Source organism: Hippocampus zosterae, chromosome 7 (assembly GCF_025434085.1).
Source record: "Hippocampus zosterae strain Florida chromosome 7, ASM2543408v3, whole genome shotgun sequence".
Classification (NCBI taxonomy): domain Eukaryota; kingdom Metazoa; phylum Chordata; class Actinopteri; order Syngnathiformes; family Syngnathidae; genus Hippocampus; species Hippocampus zosterae.
The window spans coordinates 1,629,008-1,647,950 of record NC_067457.1 but is presented as its reverse complement, the minus strand read 5'-3'; the positions used below and the strand labels follow the sequence as shown (position 1 = coordinate 1,647,950).

Sequence of the window (18,943 nt, the reverse complement as noted above, 5' to 3'; positions counted from 1 at the left end):
TGTCCGTTTCCCACAAACAAGGGAGGGGGGCAGTCCTGATAATGGCAACCGCCTTTCAATGGTTTAAAAATAATAATAATAATAAAGTAACGGTACAGTCTTCCCCGTTTTGCCGCCCACGGGCTGTCGTTTCAAAATAACCGCTCGGGTGTTGCCCACAAAACGCAATCGAGCAAGCCCACGTTTACGGAGGTGCCGATGTGGGAAGACCAACGGCCGAAAAAAAGAACATGGATGGCGGTGGCGTAGCGAGCGAGGGGATACTTGAGAAGGTGCCTTTCGAGAAGGGGGGGGGGCAGCCATCAGGCCAACACTTGGAAGGTTTCGGGGGGTTAAGGCGCCTTTGAAGCCCTCGTGATGGCCGACCTCACAGCACCCCCCCCCCCCCCTCAGTGGGCTACAGGCGAGCGCTCTTAACACCTCATAAATCTCACCCGGTGCCGGACCGCCGCTTGCTGACATCAGCGCACACTAACCTGGAGTGGGACAAAATAAGTCCAAGACGCACGCGCTCTAAAATCAGAAGTGACTGTTAAAAAGTTAAAAAGTCGAGTGGAGCCTTCCGAGTCGGGATGAAGAACTCGGAAAATAATATCACGCAAATGTCATGAAATGCCCGCGCCCGCTTTTGTGTCAACGAGGTTCCCCGGGCGAGGGACGTGAGCTCGGCAAGACCTTTGCGAGCGCTTGGTTGTCATCGCCCGGCCTCCATGTTGACACATTTTTTTTTTCCACGAGGATCAAGTACAGCGAGTCCCTCGACATCTGTCCGGTCGACATTCGCCGCTACCGGAGCGCCGCTCGGGGACTTAAGCGGGATTAAAGCACAATCACGGCCTCCAGATGTGCGGCCGGATGAGCCGTCCGGCCGCGACGCTTCGCCGGGGGAAAGTTCAAAAATGCAGGCCCGACGGCGACGAGCCGCCATTGGCTGCGGGCGAAGCGCTTTTTGCTTCCGATGACTCCCCCGATTTCCTAATTGCGCCCTTGTGACGAGTGATGTCACGAATAAAGCCTGCCGGCGACGCGTCGCTCTTCCATACGCGAGGGTTAAAAAGTCAAGGCCGACTTTTATACCGACACACAAGCGGGGGCTCATTCTCGCATTGACCGAGAAGACAAAGTTGCCCATGCGACCCAAATACGCTTGAGCCTCGCAGGCGGACCGGGCCATCTTGACTTGATTTCTATTCCTAACAACAAAGGACGGGATGAAACAGAAACTAGTGGCTCGCTCCTCCGCTCGGCGGAAAGCACCAAAATCCACATTTGTGAATCATTCTGTCCGCAAGCGTACGAGTGACATTATGTAACGGAAGCTGGCGAGCCATCAAGAGCCAAAAGGGGGACTTTTCTTTCCTTCTTTCTTTTTTTTTTTCCCCCTCCCCCCTCCTGCCAGTGCCATCCCCGGCCACGCTCCAACATGAGCAAAAAAGCTCGTCGGCCTCCGAAGGCAAACATTCAAGAGAACAAAGTCTGGGGAGGACAAAAAAAAAAAAAAAAAAGAGCCCCGCTTGTGTTTTGTTTATTCGTTGACCCAGTCCCCTTTTTTTGCAAGGCTCGAATGTGGCAACGGCCTTTTTCGCCGCAAGCAAAGCGTGATGACGCAACGCAAATCTCAATGAACTGCCAACACACCCTCACGGTGATTTCCACCTTGTGTATTGAAAACAATCACTTTGCTTTAAACTCCATTAGCTTGATGCTAACGCATGACAGGAAACGTCACATCCGGGCCTTGTAAGCAAAGGCGACTTAAATATGAACTGTATGCACTCCACTACCCCCTGGTGGCCAACGCGCACACACTCGAAGGAACAGCACAATGTCCACTGAACTGAAGGCATAAATAAAGAAAAAGGAAAAAAAATGGCCAAAACTTTTACATTCTTTCCATTATATTGATGTATTTTTTTTGGGGGGGGGGTCAAATTTTCCACATTATATTTCATCCAATTCGCATGGTACACCTTATTTCACCTCAACACACTAAGCGAGGATATGCACTCGGCGTTTCGTGTTCAATCTACATAAAGTGTCGCAAAGAGCGGCGCGATGCGGTCGCTCCACCTACCGGTCATGTCGCGCCCGATTGCGTGCGCGGCTAATTATTTCCTCGGGCCTCCTGCGGGGCACGGTCCGCCTCGTCTCCACCCTGCGGGACACGAAAAGAGCATTGTGAGGGCGGGTGGGCGTGACAAAGGGCGACATCGGGACCTGGCGGGGGGGGGCACCTCGAGTATGTAAAACCCACAGCAAGAATCATCAACTTTATTCGTCACTCTTTTTCGCCTTGGCCTGAACACTTCCAAAGAGGCTCGCGTCACGGTCGCGGTGAGACACAACCGGATTCCCGCAGCGAGCATACATGCATTCAAGCTGCGCGAGCCATTTGGCGTCCAAAATAGGTCGCTTGCGACGCGAGGACCGCAGGCCGCGGTCGGACGAGATCAGCTGGCGAGCAGCACTGACAGGGCGCAACAGATCGGCCGCGATCCGACATCCCGCACGGGCCTTCGTATCGCAGCCTCGGAGCGCCCGCAGTCGCCAATGCGACCTTTTGAGCGCCGCCAGCATGAATAGAAGCCTTTGTTGCCGGCAAATTCCACAGGCGGGCCCTTCAATTAGCTGTACGCGAGCAGCCCCGCGGCCTGACAAAGACGCACGGGGAAACGGTAGCGCGAGAGCCGCGTCAGTCCAATTAGGAAGTCGTCACAATTGGTTCAAATCAAACTCATTTTTGGAGCATGATGGGGCGCGCTTCCAAAACCTTGAACTGAAATTAGAAAAATTTCGAAATGCCGACTAAATTCCGCCTGCGGCCGTTTTATTTGCCACAAAGCACGGGCTGCAGATGTGCACAACATCGAATTAAATTCCAATAAGTCAATCAAGACATTAACCACGGCCCAATGGATCTCTCTCTCTCGCTATTTGCGTCTTCTTTCAGCTGTCACAAAACTGCAGACTCGTGATTGTTTTTAAATGACAGATCATCAGTCTCAAGGTACTTCCTTGACACCGATTGCTACTTTCCTACTAGCCGCGCTTTGACACCATCAGAGGGGGGGGGGGCTATCTTGGAGTGTTCCCGCTTGACTGTCCGTTGTTCATTGTTTTGGGTCTGTCGAAATATGAATGATAAGTGCAGAGTGACAAGGGGGGGCGGGGGGGGAACACTGCGCACGTCATTTGAGCTTTCAGAAGTGTGGCGCTTCAAAAGAAATCCCCACAAGTTGACTTCTGTCTGCGTTTGAAATAGAATTGATGAATTCATTGCGGGCTCCTGCAGAGTGGAAACTAGCACGCGCTGTACTGCTTTGTGTCAAAACAAGCGCCAAGGCAATTATTGCGAGCTCCAAAAAAAAAAAAAAAAAAAAAAACGAGGAAAATCACACGCTGTTATTTCTTGACGGAAAAGCGTTCTGATTACAGCGCCGCGCAGCCGCGCTTCCGCTCGTCACGCGAGACGCCCCCCTTGTTTTCTTCATGCTGCGTGCGCACCCTCCTTGCCCCCCCCCCCCCCCTTGCCGGCAAGTGTTCCCCTACGGAGGATTTCGAGGCCCACGGCGGCGGCTGCACGGGAGGACGCTGGCCTGAAAACATCTTTTGGGGCTGGGGGTGGGGGGGGGGGGGTCAAGTCAGGCCCCGGGAAGTCCGGGCCACGACGCCCCTCCTCCAGCGGCGAGTGTAGGACTTTGATGGTGCTTTTGCGTGCCTGTCAAGATGGTGAATTATGATTAAAAAGAGCCGCCAGCGGGAAGGCTAAATATGGTCAAGCCACCCCCCGCCCCCACCCCCGTGCTCCTACGGAAGGAGCAAAGTGACATCTTCCGAGAGCAACGAGGTCAGACTGCGTTTCATCTTTTCACACCGAGTGGCTCTAAACGATCACGTCAAAAACAAAGTACTTCCATCCGCGCTCGAGAGAGACGAGCCATCCGAGAAAAGTTGTCTCGTTTCCAGCATGGCTCCGCTGTGGCCGAGAAGGGGGCCGTTTACCGGCGATAAAAAATCCCAAAGTGCCATTTGACATCGGATTGAAGAGGTTTCTACTCCCGACAACAGCACGACAAAACGGCCATCTGACGAGGTAGGGGTAAGAAGCCGCTATAGTGGGGGAGGGAGCCATTCCGAGCACGCCGGTCGTCAATAAAAGCTAACGGTGCTGCTTTCAAGGCACTCGTCAACAAAGTGGCCAGCTGCAAGCCGGCGACAAGAGCAAGAAGGCCGACAAGCCAAATATTCCCAGCTGATCAGCGCCAAGTTTGTCTTTGGGCCAAATTCTACTCCCTCCCTCCCCCTCTCTCTCCTCCCTCCCTCCCTCCCTCCCTCGCTCGCTCACGAGCAGGCCACAGAGTCAAGGCAGCGTTGCAAGAACTTGGCGGGCTGACAAGCAGCAGGAGAAGCGACTGCAACCGTGTCAATACCGCCGAGTCCGAATGAGTTGGGCGGGGGGCGGTTGGCGGGTGTTTAATAGCAAAGAGCTGAAGTTCGGAAGAAATCCAGCGTGACGATAACCTGCTCTTTTTTTTTTTCCCTCGGCTGGAACGGAGTCAGGAAATGTCAATGGGGGGGAAACCCCTTTGATATCGAAGTGAATTCAGCTTGGTCATGGAGCTAATTACGCTCCTAAGTCAAAGTGTCATGACTTGACAGTTGACACGTGATCAGGTGGTGAAAAGAAGACGGAAAGGAGTCAAGTTACGGGCGAGGGGGGGGGGGGCTGGGAAAGGAGGTCAGAGTTGTGATTGTCAGTCCCTTCTGGAAGCCGGGGAAGGAAGGAGTAGTGTTGGCGTGCGGGGGCGACAAACGTGCAACGAGGGGGCCCGAGCCGCCCGGCTCGCCCCCCCCCCTCCCCCAACGGCAGCATGGAGATGATTTAGGATTGTTGAACCGCCGCCAACATTCCTGGAGGAACTCTGGAAGAGGAGGAGCCGCGAGTGGGATGTGAAAAGGGAGGCAATGTGGTCAATCTGGAATTACCGGGCCGGGTCTGTGCGCATGTGAAAACACACATGCGGGGGTTGCTATGGTGAAACAAGACTGTGTGTCGGGGCGCATGTGTGTGTGTATGTGTGTGTGTGTGTGTGTGTGTGTGTGTGTGTGCGATAGGGGGAGGGATAGGTAGAATTCCACATGGGAATATTGGGAGCCAAGCACAAGTATGTGTGCATGTGCATGCGTGTGTGTTTGTGTGTGTGTGTGTGTGTGTGTGTGTGTGTGATGGGGTGTTCATGACTTGCAAGAGAGGTGCATGGTGGGAGGGGCGGGGGGGGGGGGGGGGGGGCAAACGGAGGCCGAGTCTGACAGCCAGCGGGTGAATTTGAGGGAATGAAATCAAGACATTATTATCTAACTAAACGATTATTAAATCAATACCACCTATTGACATCAAGTGGGATTTCAATTCATCCATTCCGGAAACCAAAAGACATTTTAGTCTGATGGTGGGTTTTTTTTTTTTTTTTTGGTATGTTTTGTTTTAGAGCTTGCTCGCAGCCATCAACAAAGTCAGGAATAAATGAAAAAATCATGACATTCACATTGAATCCAACTGTGCTTTCATGATCAATGCCACAACGGTTTTGAGCGCGTTTGCGTGCATTAAGTGCATCAACGTGGGTGTTCCGTACCAATTTTGGCATGCGCCACTGATGTTGGGAGTTCAGAATGTGGATGGCTGTGTTGTGCGGCTTGGGGGTGGTGGAGGGGGGGGGGGGATGCACTCGGCAATGGCTGACAATGTGATGTCTGGACCCCTGGCGGTATGCCAGACTGGGTTGCAATTTGAGGGTTGCCATACAATATGTTACATTGTCTGACTTTTTCTTCAAAGGATGTGGAGAGTCAACGATGTTGTGACTGAAATAGGAGAGCGCCTTTCCGGCGCAGAGTACATTTTCGCAAGATCTGCCATTGTATCCGCTGGCAATTTTGAAATTAAAAACATGGCCAAAACATGTTCTGAACACAAAGGAGAAAAAAAAACAACAACAAAAAGCCACAACAGTTTATAACCGGAAAGACGTGCGAGTTAGGCCATTGGCACTGTATCTGGTTTCTATATCATGAAACAAAAAAAAACAAAAAAATGACATTAAATTGCTTGTCATTTAACGGGAAGAACAGAAAGCGCGCGCCATTGACAACAGATGTCCAGCGGCACAACAAGGCTTTGGCGCACCGCCACCGGAGCAGGCGCGGCGTTCGCAGAGGATTTAGCCTCACGTTTGTCGTCATGCCAGCTGGAGCGCAAACCTGCTTACATGCGGCGAAAGCGACACCTACCCTGCTAGTTTCTTCCCGCGGACGTGACCGTTTTGGGCACGCGTTGCCGGCCCATCAGGCCTGTAAGACGTTTTATTTTGAAAATCATCCACCCGTGCCTCTAAATGTCAAATCGCTCATCTCGCTGAAGTGATACGGTAGTAAAAAAAAAAAAAAACAACAACAACTGAGGCAATGCAGCCGTTTAAATGACGCGCCTCCATTTTCAACGACGACAGCGACTCTGACCAAAACGCCAAAGCAGACCGGAAAGTAGTAACGTGCTTCACGTGTCACCGTTTGCCTTTACTCCAAGAGGATTGGAGAGAAACAAGAGCAACTACTTTCATCTTGAATCACTTGTGTATTTGTTTCTAGGCTGCTCCAACAAAATACTGGGTTAGCTTGATGCAACAGGCAAGAAACCCCCCCCCCCTACATCCATGAAGGTCTTTTTCCTCACACGCTGGATCAAAAGCGTGACTGGGATTTGTACAAAAGGCTGCAGAAACAGAACATCTTGTTTGTTCATGTGCCCGCTGTGCAGCCTCAGCGTGCTCGGGCCCGGGCTGACGGGGAGCCTTGAACCCCGCCCCCTCTGCGTCTTCAAACGGCAACCGGGCCTGGCGGGTCCGTTTCAAACCCGTTGCAGCGGCACGCTTCTTTTTCCTCTCTCTTTTTCTTGCCGTCCCCCGGTTATCGGCGGCGGCTATTTATAGATCCTCCGCTGCACCGGCAGCCTCAGCGGAGTCCAGTACATTATGTTGCACGCATCACGAGTCTCTCCCGAGGACATACCCTCCCCCCCCCTCAGCAGGCCTCATCGCTGCTCAAATAAAAGATAAATGCGTACAAGGGAGATAGACATGCAAACAAATACACAGAAAGCTTCAACCTCGGCGCAAACCTGGCTGACGGGTGTGTGGGGGGGGGGGGCGTGGCCCCCCGCAGCAACCTGCACCACCTCAGTTGCGCCAGCTTGCCTCAGTCGCTCAAGTTGCAGGCAGACTTAAGTGAAGTTGAGCAGCGTCTGTTGAGTCATCAACTGCACAACAGCCCGCACGCTATGGACAAAACTCAACTACCAACCAAAGTGGCCGACTGCAGATGTCTTTTCAGACATTATTCCGAATTTTGTTTCGGTGGGTCTTACTCATTCATTCATTCATCTTCCGAGCCGCTTGATCCTCACTAGGGTCGCGGGGGGTGCTGGAGCCTATCCCAGCTGTCTCCGGGCAGTAGGCGGGGGAACACCCTGAATCGGTTGCCAGCCAATCGCAGGGCACACAGAAACGAACGACCATTCGCACTCACACTCACACCTAGGGACAATTTAGAGTGTTCAATCAGCCTGCCACGCATGTTTTTGGAATGTGGGAGGAAACCGGAGCACCCGGAGAAAACCCACACAGGCCCGGGTAGAACATGCAAACTCCACACAGGGGGGCCGCAGCTGGAATCGAACCCGGTACCTCTGCACTGTGAAGCCGACGTGCTAAACACTGGGCTACCGGGCCGCCGGGTCTTACTCATGATAGACTAAATTTCATGTTGCATACCGAAACTGGCTTTGTGGGGGCTGAATTCTCGAGGAAATGGCTAAAAATGGCCACTTCCTACCAAAATAGCAGACGATCTTTTCCAGATCGGCTACACCGGCCTTCCTGCGACAACTATCGGCAACCATTTCTCCCTCAGACACAGCACCCGATCTGGAAGCTGCCTAAGCACTGAACAAAAAGTCGCCTTGTGAATGGGACTGATGTATGGAGTGAATGTGTGCGTGTGTACGCATTCACCTGGTTTCTATCGGGACCACTTTAATGGACCTCTTGCATCAACAAATGGAGCCCACGTTCCAACGCAAAACACAATCGTGACCTGGATGGCCTCGGGGAAGCGACTTTTCAAAACAAAGCGCAACAATCACAACGGCGAAAGGAGGAAAACTGCGGGAAAACAGCAAAGGCCAAAAGGCTGAGGGAAATGTGTTTGCGGTGTAAATTGAGATCCATACGATGTTTTCCATCGCACATAACCACCGCCATCATCATCATCATCATCATCATTATCATTATTACTATAATAATGGCAGTGCATTTGTCAGCATGTTCCAACGCGCTCAACCACGTTTGCACACAGCTCGCCGCATGCCGACGCGCGACGTGGCCGAAAACGACTTCACGGTTGGGAATTTGGCGCTGTTCTCCCAAGAGTATTTATAAGTGGCCTAGCGTTGGCCTTTTGGTTTTGCAAATCCAAATTTGAATCACCGGGGGTCCAATCCGGTATATAACAGTAAGCGGAGGCTCAAAATCGGATACATTTGGGGCACTCTATTGTTTTTTTTTTGTTTGTTTCATGATATTTCACGATAATTTCCTCCCTCTTAATCTTAACGCCAATCAGACAGTATGCAACTTAAACAAGGCAATCGCGTAGTCAAATGCGCTCCCGCAGGTGCTTCACAAGCAAAAAGGAAGTGGCTGTTTGGGGGGTTTTGTCTCTGAGAAAGACCCACAAAAACCATTTCCCGTTTGTCAATGAAGCGCCGCCGGCTTGCCAAACCACGCAAATCGGACCCAGTCTCCCCCCCCCCCCCCCCCCCAAGTCCAAATGCAAATGATGCGTTTATGGCTCCTCTGTACCATCAGACGCGGACGCCATTGCGAGTCGAATGGCGGCAAATGTCAGCTCCCAGCATGCTTTGCCTGTCCACACGCTGCCACAAAAGGAAAACATCTTATTAGTGGCACTCCTTGAAAATGTCACCCTGACAAAAGAGACAGTAATTATAATAATTAAAAGGGCCTGCAATGTTTCTCACTCCAACGTCACCGGGCGTTGCCCGTGTGAAAGAAATATATGGATGACATTTGAATGTCTTCATGGGCCCACATGCGGCCGGCGGACATCCGCAGGCGAATCCCGGCGGGAACGCTACGATGCGGGAAATCCACTGCCGGGCGAGAGGGGATGATAGGGAAAGCGTCCGAGGCGGACGCCGCGTGCTTCGCTAGCCGATGCAAAGCAACGCTCCATTTTCCCTGAGACCAGCTTAGCGCTAAAAGGCTCAGCGGGCTAATCCTTTAGCCAAATGAAGCGTCTAACCTGAAGCTTAGGCTGCCCGCGGGGAATCACGGGGGGGGGGCGAATGGTCGTACACACTTCGCACCTGTTGGGCAAAGATGGAGACACATTGGTGGGAAACCTGCGCCGGCGCCGCCGACGTGTGAACAAGCGACGCCGCGGCTGTCAAAGGATAACGAAGGCGCGCAAATGGCGCGCAAGTCACGTGGGGTTCAAGAAAACCTCTGGCCCTGCGGGATGCCACCGAGAGTTTACAAGCGCAGAAACATTCCCCGAATGTCACATCCAATAAGTGGAGAGCAAAACCGACACGTTGAATTAAGCGCCCTGCTCCGTTTTACTGGAACTCTGCCGCAGTCAAACGCATTCCAGCCTGGCGGATGACACCGGTGTCGTTTTCCATCGATTGGCAGACAAAAATCAATCCGAGTCTTGGCACGAAACCAAACCTCCCCGTTCGGTTTGAAGATTGGAATTTATCATAGTGACGGGAAACGTTTGCGAGTGTCACAGCCTCCAAAGCACACAGAGGAAACCTTGAGCGCCACGGGCGGCGCGACATAAAACAAACACCTTACGCGGCGTGACGGGCTAGCTTGCGCGGCGCTTCGGTGACTCCGAACAATCAAACGTTTGATGGACGTCGAGGAGCAGAAATGAAGTCAAAAGATGATCAGCCCGCTTGCTTCTGCCCTTGTCGTGTCGGCATGAGACAAAGTAGCCAAAGGTTGCAGGAAGGGAATTTTGATTGACAGTTTCCAGTTGAGCGGGAAGGAGTTTCATCACATTGGGCCATGGCGGTCCAAGAGCGTCGGCGATGTCGTGATTATGAACGACTCTCATCCTATTTTTGCACGTGTACAGTACGTATCGGTCTATTTAAGTATTTTTTTTTTTTTTGCCCTTTGGGTTCACATGCTAGTGAAGTGCGCGCGGTGGTTGGTAGCTCGCCGAGCACTCCGTCTTGTCAAAGGAGCTCCAAAACCACAAGTGTCAAAACCTGCCTGACGCCTCGCAGCATACGTCGCCTTTCATTTGCCAGGCTTGCGCTGCGGAAAGGATCTCTTACTCTCGCCATCCATTCAGGTTTTTTTTTTTTTTTGGTGTGACAGCTACTGTGAAAGATCTCTACGAAGTGGCCTTTGAGTGAATTCTCAGGTAGGAAGAAAAAAACAAACAAAACATTCGAAATGGATTGTTAGGCTACTTACAAAGTTCAAGCTAAGAAAAGGTGGGCGGGCTCTTCAGTGTGTGCCAATTGCCTTTTTTTTTTTTTTTTAATTAGGTTACGGTGGCATGTCTGAAACGCAGATCCAGTAAATGACGATGATGCCAATAAATGTCTCTTTTTTTTAAACGCAGGAGGGCCTCAGAAAAGCCTCAAAGCGCTTGTCGTCTTGTTGACACTTTAATCAGCGGTTCGGCAGACGTGTCATTTACGTTTCTATTAATGAACCGAACCGAAGCCCGACTCGTTCCGACGGGATAAAAGCGGCTGGATTTGCACGGCAGACCTGCTCGCAAACTCGGAAAAAAAAAAAAATCGGTCCCGAGCGCAGGAATCAAGCGGCGCGAGTTGCCGTCTTGCCCGCTTTGGCAGCAATCTGCTTGTTTGCATAGTTGAAAAGCTCAGCGCTCGCATGCAGACTGGCAGCGGCGCCGGCTGAAAGCGAGCCAAGCGCAGAGATTGATCAGCTGGGCGGCGTCCAAGCCGAGGCCTTTTTCCTCCGCCGGCTCGCTAAGCGCAACAACTCTGGCCGCGCCTGGCCTGGCCTCTTTGCGCCGGCCCGATGCGCAAAGTCACAATTGTCCCGACGCCACCCGCACGGCTCGGACGAGCGACCCACTTCCTGCCCTCTCGCTTACCGGCCGCGGCCGCATTTGGGGAGGTGTGGTTAGCGCATCCGGCTCAAAACTCCAAAAGTCGTCAGCGGATGCGGAGCGCCGACTGCCACACGCCGCCGCCAATGATCCGTTATCTCCAATCCGAAGCGCTCAAAGAAGACCTTACCGGAAATGCCATTTGAACATCTATGAAGTGGTTTCTAATTGAATGGACATGTAGCCTCCAGCTCAACCGTGACCATGGAGACCAGCGCGCTCGAAAATGGATGGATGCTTGCACGTTTGCGTGCGCCTTCCGATTGGCTGGTGACCGGTGCGGGGGGGGGGGGGGTGACCGATGTACAAATGCGACCCAGATGCGGATCGGCGCGGAAAAGAAGCCGGATGGATTCGAAGGCTCCCGTTTTCATGACGCTGAAATTTGCTCAGGAGCGCCGACGACACGTTAGCTTAGCCACAACCACTCCGGACCATGACTTGTCACAATACTAGTAAAAAAAAAAAAAAAAAAAATTGTAACTAATCTGGCAACACTGACTCTTTTTGTCCACGACAATAGTTGCGCTCCATTTGAAGCGCAGGGGGTGGAGGACTCGTGCTGGTTTATGTTTCTCGCGTGTTCTCCGCCCGATGGGAGCCGATTAATTAATCACGTGCTAGCCGCCGCTGATTACGCAATCGGTTGGCGCACGCAAACGCAGTTTTCGCTCTTGACATATACAGTACACGGGAAAGATATTCCTCTGATGACCGACTTGGTTGAACTGTGCCAGCCGTGACCGTTTACTTCCATTTGAAACATATTCCTCCGCCGAGTGACTTCATTCTCCGGCACCGCAACATTTAACGTAATTCACCTCAAATATTTGGGAGTAAAAAGCAGACGCGAAACCCCAGCGTGTTAGCACAACCAGAACAGAACGTTTAGGTTTTTTTTTTGGTTTTTTTCATCTTTTTGTTTATTTGACTAAATAGATCCCATGTGAAACATCTGCTGTGTAAAAAGCCGAGTGCGAGCTAAATGATTCCATCACCCCCTTTGGAAAAAAACTAACAAGAAAACCCCCCAAAAACATGCTAAGCTAGTAGTAAAAGTGGTTTTATGTTTTCTGCCCATGCCAAGTAGGCAGAAAGGTCGGAAAGGTTGTTCAACAACATGACCAATTTGCTCGGTTGGCAACGCCGAGTTTCCTTTTGTAAACGCGCGCTTCTATGTTGGCAGCCGGCGAGGGAGCAGCTTTACGGCGATCGTTTGGCGGCGTCGCACACGCCGTATCGGAAAAGGCGCGTTTAATTACGCGTTCGGTTTGCACAGCATCTTGGCGGCGTTATGACAACAAGAAATATGAGCAGCTGCCACGATCGGCAAATCTCTCGACACGCGAGCGGCCAGCCCGGCGTGAAGTCGGCGGCTCGAGGCGTAGCCGAGCGCCGCTAGCAGGTGGAGATGAAAGATGGCGGCGGCGCGCTCGCTATCTGGCTGCCGTACGGTGAGTGTTAATCATTGTCAAAATGACACATTTCCCCAAAGTGCAACTTCAGGGTCGGAAAAGCTTAATTAGCAAAGGAATTGCCGTGAAGTGGCGGCTCTGAACACAACATCGGGATTTCATTATGATTCAGCCCCCCCACTCCTCCCTTTCTGGGGGGAGTGGCAGCAAGGCAAGTGGCATTTATTATTTATTTGGATGACTTGCTTGTTTCACACCTCAAGCTTAACAAATTCCCCTTTCAGCCGACAATGGAGCGTGACGCCCCAAAAGCACCGGCGCGCGGAATTACCGCGCTTCGCTTTTCTTATTAGCGGATGACTGGGGAAAAGCAATCTGCATTATTACCTCGCTCATCTGCCTTGATGGCGGCGCCTAATTGTGGCGGCAACAAATTATTTTGCCAATAAAAAGCAGGGGGGGTGCAGCCAGACTTATTTTATTTTTATTCATTTACTACAATCATCACTCCAGCAATTAACATTAGCGTCTCATTGTTATTTTGTGTTTCTTTGTTTTGTTTACCTGTGAGCCAGAGTGCTCCGGAACTGAATGCTCAATGCTGCAGTGCTGCCGTAAATAAACACGAATGAACGCAGCGCCAGAAAAAGGTTGTCTATGATATGGCGGACGTGAAACAAGAAGATTGCGAATGCCATTGAAGCACATTATTGCCACCGAGTTAAACGCATCCAACTATTAATTCACGTGTCATTATTTTAAGCCTCAGAATATGGGGAGCTTCAAATTGTTGTTCCCACTTGAATCTGTGGCCACATGAAGGGAATTCCTCGCTTTGCCATGACGCCAAGCGTTTGTGACATGTGACAAATTTACGATCCTGGGAACCGCCGGAGCAGCTCTGGACTTCAACTTCAAGCGGCTCGCCGAGAGCATCGCTTCGCCTGCCGCCCCCCCCCCCCCCCCCCGCCTCCCCAGCGGAAGCGCACCTGCCTCCCCTCGCCCACGCCGCGGCTCGCCGGACGTTCCGCCGGAGCATGCGCGCAAACAGCCGCGCGTCCACGTGACCAGAAAAGAACAAAACGCGTATCTGGCAGGCCAGCAGGACACTTTGATAACCTGTTGTCTGGCGCTCCATGAGGCCGTGCTTATCAGTCGGTGGCCCCAGAAGGCGACCGCAGCGACTCCACGCCGCAAGTTGACCGCAGTCTGCACCGCAATCGAGGACAAACACAGCACAGAGTCACTAAAAGTGCATTTTTGGGCCCCCAAAGGCTTAACGATGAATTGAAGGCATTTGGTGCTTCTGCAATGAACAAGACGAACGAGTCTTTCATGGCCGCGTCATCTGAAAGGGCGGACTTTGCAGGCTGGGCTTCTTGAGACTTTTTGGGCCGTTTACTCATGACAGATGCGCCTTACCGAGTTTTACAGTGTTCAAGCAAACGGCATTCGGGGTTTGCATTGTAGTTGGTGGCCATTTTGTTGCAACCGGTTCCAACGAACTACCGTTATAACGTACAGATTCGTGATGTCACTCGAGTGATGCTATAACGAGGTTCGACTGTATCGATTCCCAAATGCAGGAAGTCCACCCCCCCAAAAAAAATCCAAATACAGATACCTGCAAAATACACTTACAGTAATACAAGTACTCACTACGTTCCACCACAGCCCAGATGCAGCGCGCACCCCCGCGATGATCAGACCTGTCACCAATGGCCTCATTCTCCCGCACAGAATGAATCCTATGAAGCCGCCCACAAGCCAGCAAACATATGGATGCTATAATCTAATTAGGAAGGGAGTAGTAAGTGGGTGGATGGGAGGGGGGGTACACAAACGGGCAATGTGGGAAAGCGCTCAGGGCCTGCCTGCCTCTGATGGGACGAGCAGCAGTCAAGTTGGGTCACACTGGCTGTAAACAAGCGAGCTCAGAAGTCCCAATGCAAGATATGTTGCTTGGCTCAACATCCACGCAGAGCGGCTAACAAGCTGCTTGTCTATAAAAACCAAAAAAAAAAAAACATTTACAGCTCATCTCCACGCCCTCCTAACTACACTTTGACCAGTTATGGCGAAGCGGGGAAGTCCAATAAGATAGCGCGTTTGTGAAATACGAATGAAACCGAAAAATGCGCCTGCTTTTCTCCATCTCAGGCAAGGCAATGAGGATGTAACGGCATCGAATACAAATTGGGGTATGGACAAAATCGGGATGGTCCAAAAAATGGTCAAAAAAGCGATGTGAACAATTAGCTTGCATTATGCTATAAGAATGCAAATATGCTTAACGGATATGCAATTGTAAGGATATCCTAACAAAATGATTCATAATTCGACACGACATGCAAGCGTCGCTCGCCACCAAATATCCAGAGTCACAACGACAAAGGCAGCTGTGTGAACCACTAGACCGCAAGCTGCACCGATTCACGAATCTTCAAAGGATGTATAGGAAATATTCTCGGTATGCGATGTAAACGAGAAAGGATCTTAGTAGTGCCGTGTCTCAGCGTGTCCTTAGTGAAAATGCAGGGGGGGGGGGGCGTTTCACCTTCAGAAACTAATGTATAATTCAAGAGACACACAGTCAGAATCTCATGCATGCCGAGTGTCTCGATGAGCCTAATGACGACTACCGCCGGCAGATTTAGCGGCAGGTGAGGGAGTCGGGGGAGACCACCTCCAACCCCCCCACTTCCCCAGCATGCCCCATTGCCTCTCCAAGACACCTCTGACATCATTACAGAGCTGACTCGAGTGGAGAATTAAGGTTATATAAGAGCGCGCTCCATGTTTCCGAACATTGGACTGCTGGAGCCGCGGCGAGGGGGTGCTGGGGGGGGGGGGGGGGGGGGCCTAAGAAAGAGAAAGAGGGGGAAAAAAAGCCAGGAAGAAAGCCACATAGAGGCAGAGAGGAAAAAAACAAAACAAAAAAATCCAAGAGGCCCTTGCTGGAAAAGAGCTATGAAGGTCAGGGGGCGCCCCCCCCCCTGAAGGAGGCCCGGACAAGAGGAGAGACGAGGATGCGGTCCGGGGCACGCCGGTGTTCCTCAATGTAAAGACGGCAAAACGACAAGAGAAGTTTGAAGGACATCCGCTAGGCTAATAATCAACTCCGTGCCAGAGCACGTTAGCCGAGCTCGGGGCTAATGATTGCCGAGATGTGGAGGAACGTTTGCGGCACATGCCGAAACGTTTCTGTTGGCAATATGCAAACATTTCTTCCCCACGTAGAGAGCATGCAGATGAGCTCCTGAAAGGGGGGTGTGGTGTTGACGCATGCGCCGTGCACGCCACACCGTTTTGTTTTTCCTAATGCGCTCCGTGTGGCTCCGTAGGACAGCTGACCACCCCGACGGCCAACATGTGGCCGGATGACGATCCACGAACGCAGGCTGCGTGGCGGATAACCATGCATCAAACGTGCGCCAAGCATCGATTGCGAGCAGGCCCCCGCCGCACGGAAACCAGAACCAAAGTGTAACATTTCATCACAGCGATCAAGGGACATCGGCGCTTAATTACGGCCAAGTGATCCGGGTCGATTTCTGCGCGCGCGCGTGCGTGCCAATAGCGTGTGCGCGCAGGCGCGCGTGAGGCGATAGAAAAGCGCCATTAGGAGGAGGGATGACATCGACTCTCTGTCAAAGCCGCTCGCGCAGGCACGCCGCCACTTACCGCGCGTTGCATGAACGGCGGCCGGGGAGGGGGCCGTTGCTCCTCCGCTCCCTCCGGCAAACACTTTGCGGGGCTCCTGCGCGCCTCGATTCGGCCACGTCCAAGTGGAAGTAGGCTGCGTGCGTGCGCGCGCCCGCCCTCCCCCAGCTTGCCGCTGTCCGGTCCGCGTCCTCGAGTCCGCGCGGCTTGGGGAGGGGAGGAGGAGGGGAAAAAAAAAAAAAAACTATGAGCTCTTGCGCGGGCTACTGGACTTTGCTGCTTTTCCGGCTTGGCGCTCGCTTTGCTCGCTGGCTTGCCTGCGACGCCAGTGAGGGGCACACGCAAGCACGGAGGGGTTCGTGTACGCGCTGGCTGGCTCCGCCCTCCAACATGTGCGTGTCATGGCTAAAAACGATCTACCGCCCTCTGCTGGACACGCGTAACTTCAATTAAAAACAAACCAAAAAAAGTACAGAGTGAAATTAAGAAAGTCAAAATAGGCAACACTCCAGGCCAAATTCTGACAACTTGGCACAACGGGATGTTGATCCGCACGAGAAGGAAAAATAAAAGTCAATCAATCAATTTCGTTACCTGTCGCACATTTAAGATCTAATTCGTGGTGGTTCGGCTTATGGGTACTATTTCAGCAAGACCTATACAAACACAAATGGCGCCGCAACGCTAGACAGACCAAAATACTATTCACAGGCATGTATTCTTTTTCCTCTGTGAAGAACAACTAAGATTACTGCCACACCGAGAAGCCGAGCTTCCGGTAAAGCATATCTGCATGTTATATAGACAAGCCTGCCGTTTACTCATGATGAAAACAATGGGGAATTTTGAGTCTTCCACAAAACTGACATGCATGTTATGGGAACAGAGGAGGAAGGTGGTGGTGGGGGGGGGGGGGGGGGACACAAAAGCACAATGACAAGACGCAAACTATAGTGTGGCCAAAGCATAGACTTGAACCTAAAACAGACGTCCCAACCACTATAAAGTGGGAGCCGATTTTAGTTCAGGCTGAAATGTTAAGTCTCGTTTAGCCTACATGGAGGTCCTCACCCCCCTGAGTGACATTTGCGTTATTTCTGCAAAGATAAGATCAATATATAATGATGCGACTTGACCTTGATTCTGAACCACTCAGTGCGCCGCAAGATCAGGTGCGAGCGTTGTTGATCCGCACTCGCGCAAGCAGGCGTCAGCCAACGGCCTGCACTCAGCGTGACCCCGGCGCCAGCGTCGATAATGCGGCAGACAAGCGGCAGGGAGCCGGCAGGTAATTGGCCACCTCGCTGGCGCAGGTTTCGCTCTCGCGTCCAAATCGGACACAATGTTCGATTTCTCGGGCAAAAAAAAAGAAGCCTCGTTGCTCACGCTGATGGGGAACCCAGCAGGTGTGTGATCCAACACGGGCAGCACTGAAAAATACTAAAATGTCCTCCATCTTGGAAGCACAAGATGGAGGACATGGAGGACAAGGTGCGTCTTTCCTCCTTTTGGATCTTGCCGTACGCCGCTAGTGTGTCCCTGGAGGCCGACTGGGCCGCGGGGGGGGGGGGGGGGGGGGAATGCTTGTGTGGAAAGAGGACATCTGGCCTGGAGGATGGTTGGTTGAGTTGGCGGGACGGGCAGATGGATAATAATCGCGCTATGTAAATCTTGCTTGGCTGCGGAGAAATATGGACGCGGGGGGTTGAGGTCCGCCGGCAGGTCGTTTGTGGCGCAGCTGTCGGCAGAACCATTTGAAGTGGGCGGGCTCAAATTTGTCGCAAAACTTGCATGTGCGTGCTAATTATCGGTTCATTATTTCACTTTTGTTCCTTGTATTACCTGGATTTTTTTTTTTAAACGATGGGTTGGGTTTGCTTTGTAATAAGCCACGCGCTGATCATCAATGAAAATAAATAGTGAACTGAATAATAAAAGTACACACACACACACACACACTGCTGTGCAATTTACAAATTTGACTTGACACTTGTTGCAAATTGTGGAATCGGGTGAAGCTTTCTTGCGCTCCCTTCAGACGACAGAATTTGTTCAAAAAAATCGCAGATGTTCACTCATGACATAGGCGAGCGCTTGGCGGAAGTCCACGCTATCGTTAGCGATTTTTTTCCCTGTAGCCGGCTTTAAAAAAAAAAAAATAGATCGTTTGTGGAAGGCGTGCATAATTTAAAAGCAGCCCCGCGCCTCTGCGAAGCACAATGAAATGTGCCGTATAAAGGAGGTGAAGCGCTTTGCGTCCCTAATGTGGGATGTATGCGTTGCCGTTCCGTCTTCAGAGCACTTCCATACAGGCCGTGTTTCACAAACTCGCCACTTTGAATAATGCATGCGGGAGCTTGCGCTTCCATTTGCAGTGTTCTGCCCCTCCATTTTGTCGATTACCGACGAGCAATCGGCAGCCATTTAAAGTCACTCGTTCGTTCAAATCCCATTTTAGATGGCCGAGGCTCCTTTATTGTCGCTTCCATTATGAGTTACGCTGCTAACGTTACCTTGCGGCATGACAGAAATAAAAAGAATTTTGGGAGAACGGCTTTTAAAAAGTATTTGGTGATATTGCCACTCGTGTCCTTAATGCTCCTGCGATTGTGCCGTCCTTTTTT

The 18,943-nt window shown here is 51.8% G+C and overlaps 1 long non-coding RNA gene across 2 annotated transcripts in view; it reads right to left on the bottom strand.

Moving 5' to 3' along the window:
- LOC127603369 (uncharacterized) overlaps window positions 1-18,943 on the bottom strand; it is a 28,561-nt gene that overhangs the window by 2,305 nt on the left and 7,313 nt on the right. Inside the window, exons 3-4 of one of the 2 annotated variants that reach the window (XR_007963047.1) lie at window positions 16,341-16,525; window positions 2,075-2,155 (exon numbers count right to left, since the gene is read on the bottom strand). This is a non-coding gene — a long non-coding RNA (uncharacterized LOC127603369). Of the gene's footprint in view, window positions 1-2,074; window positions 2,156-16,340; window positions 17,118-18,943 lie in introns of those variants that run through there. The other variant, XR_007963046.1, reaches the window with a different exon arrangement.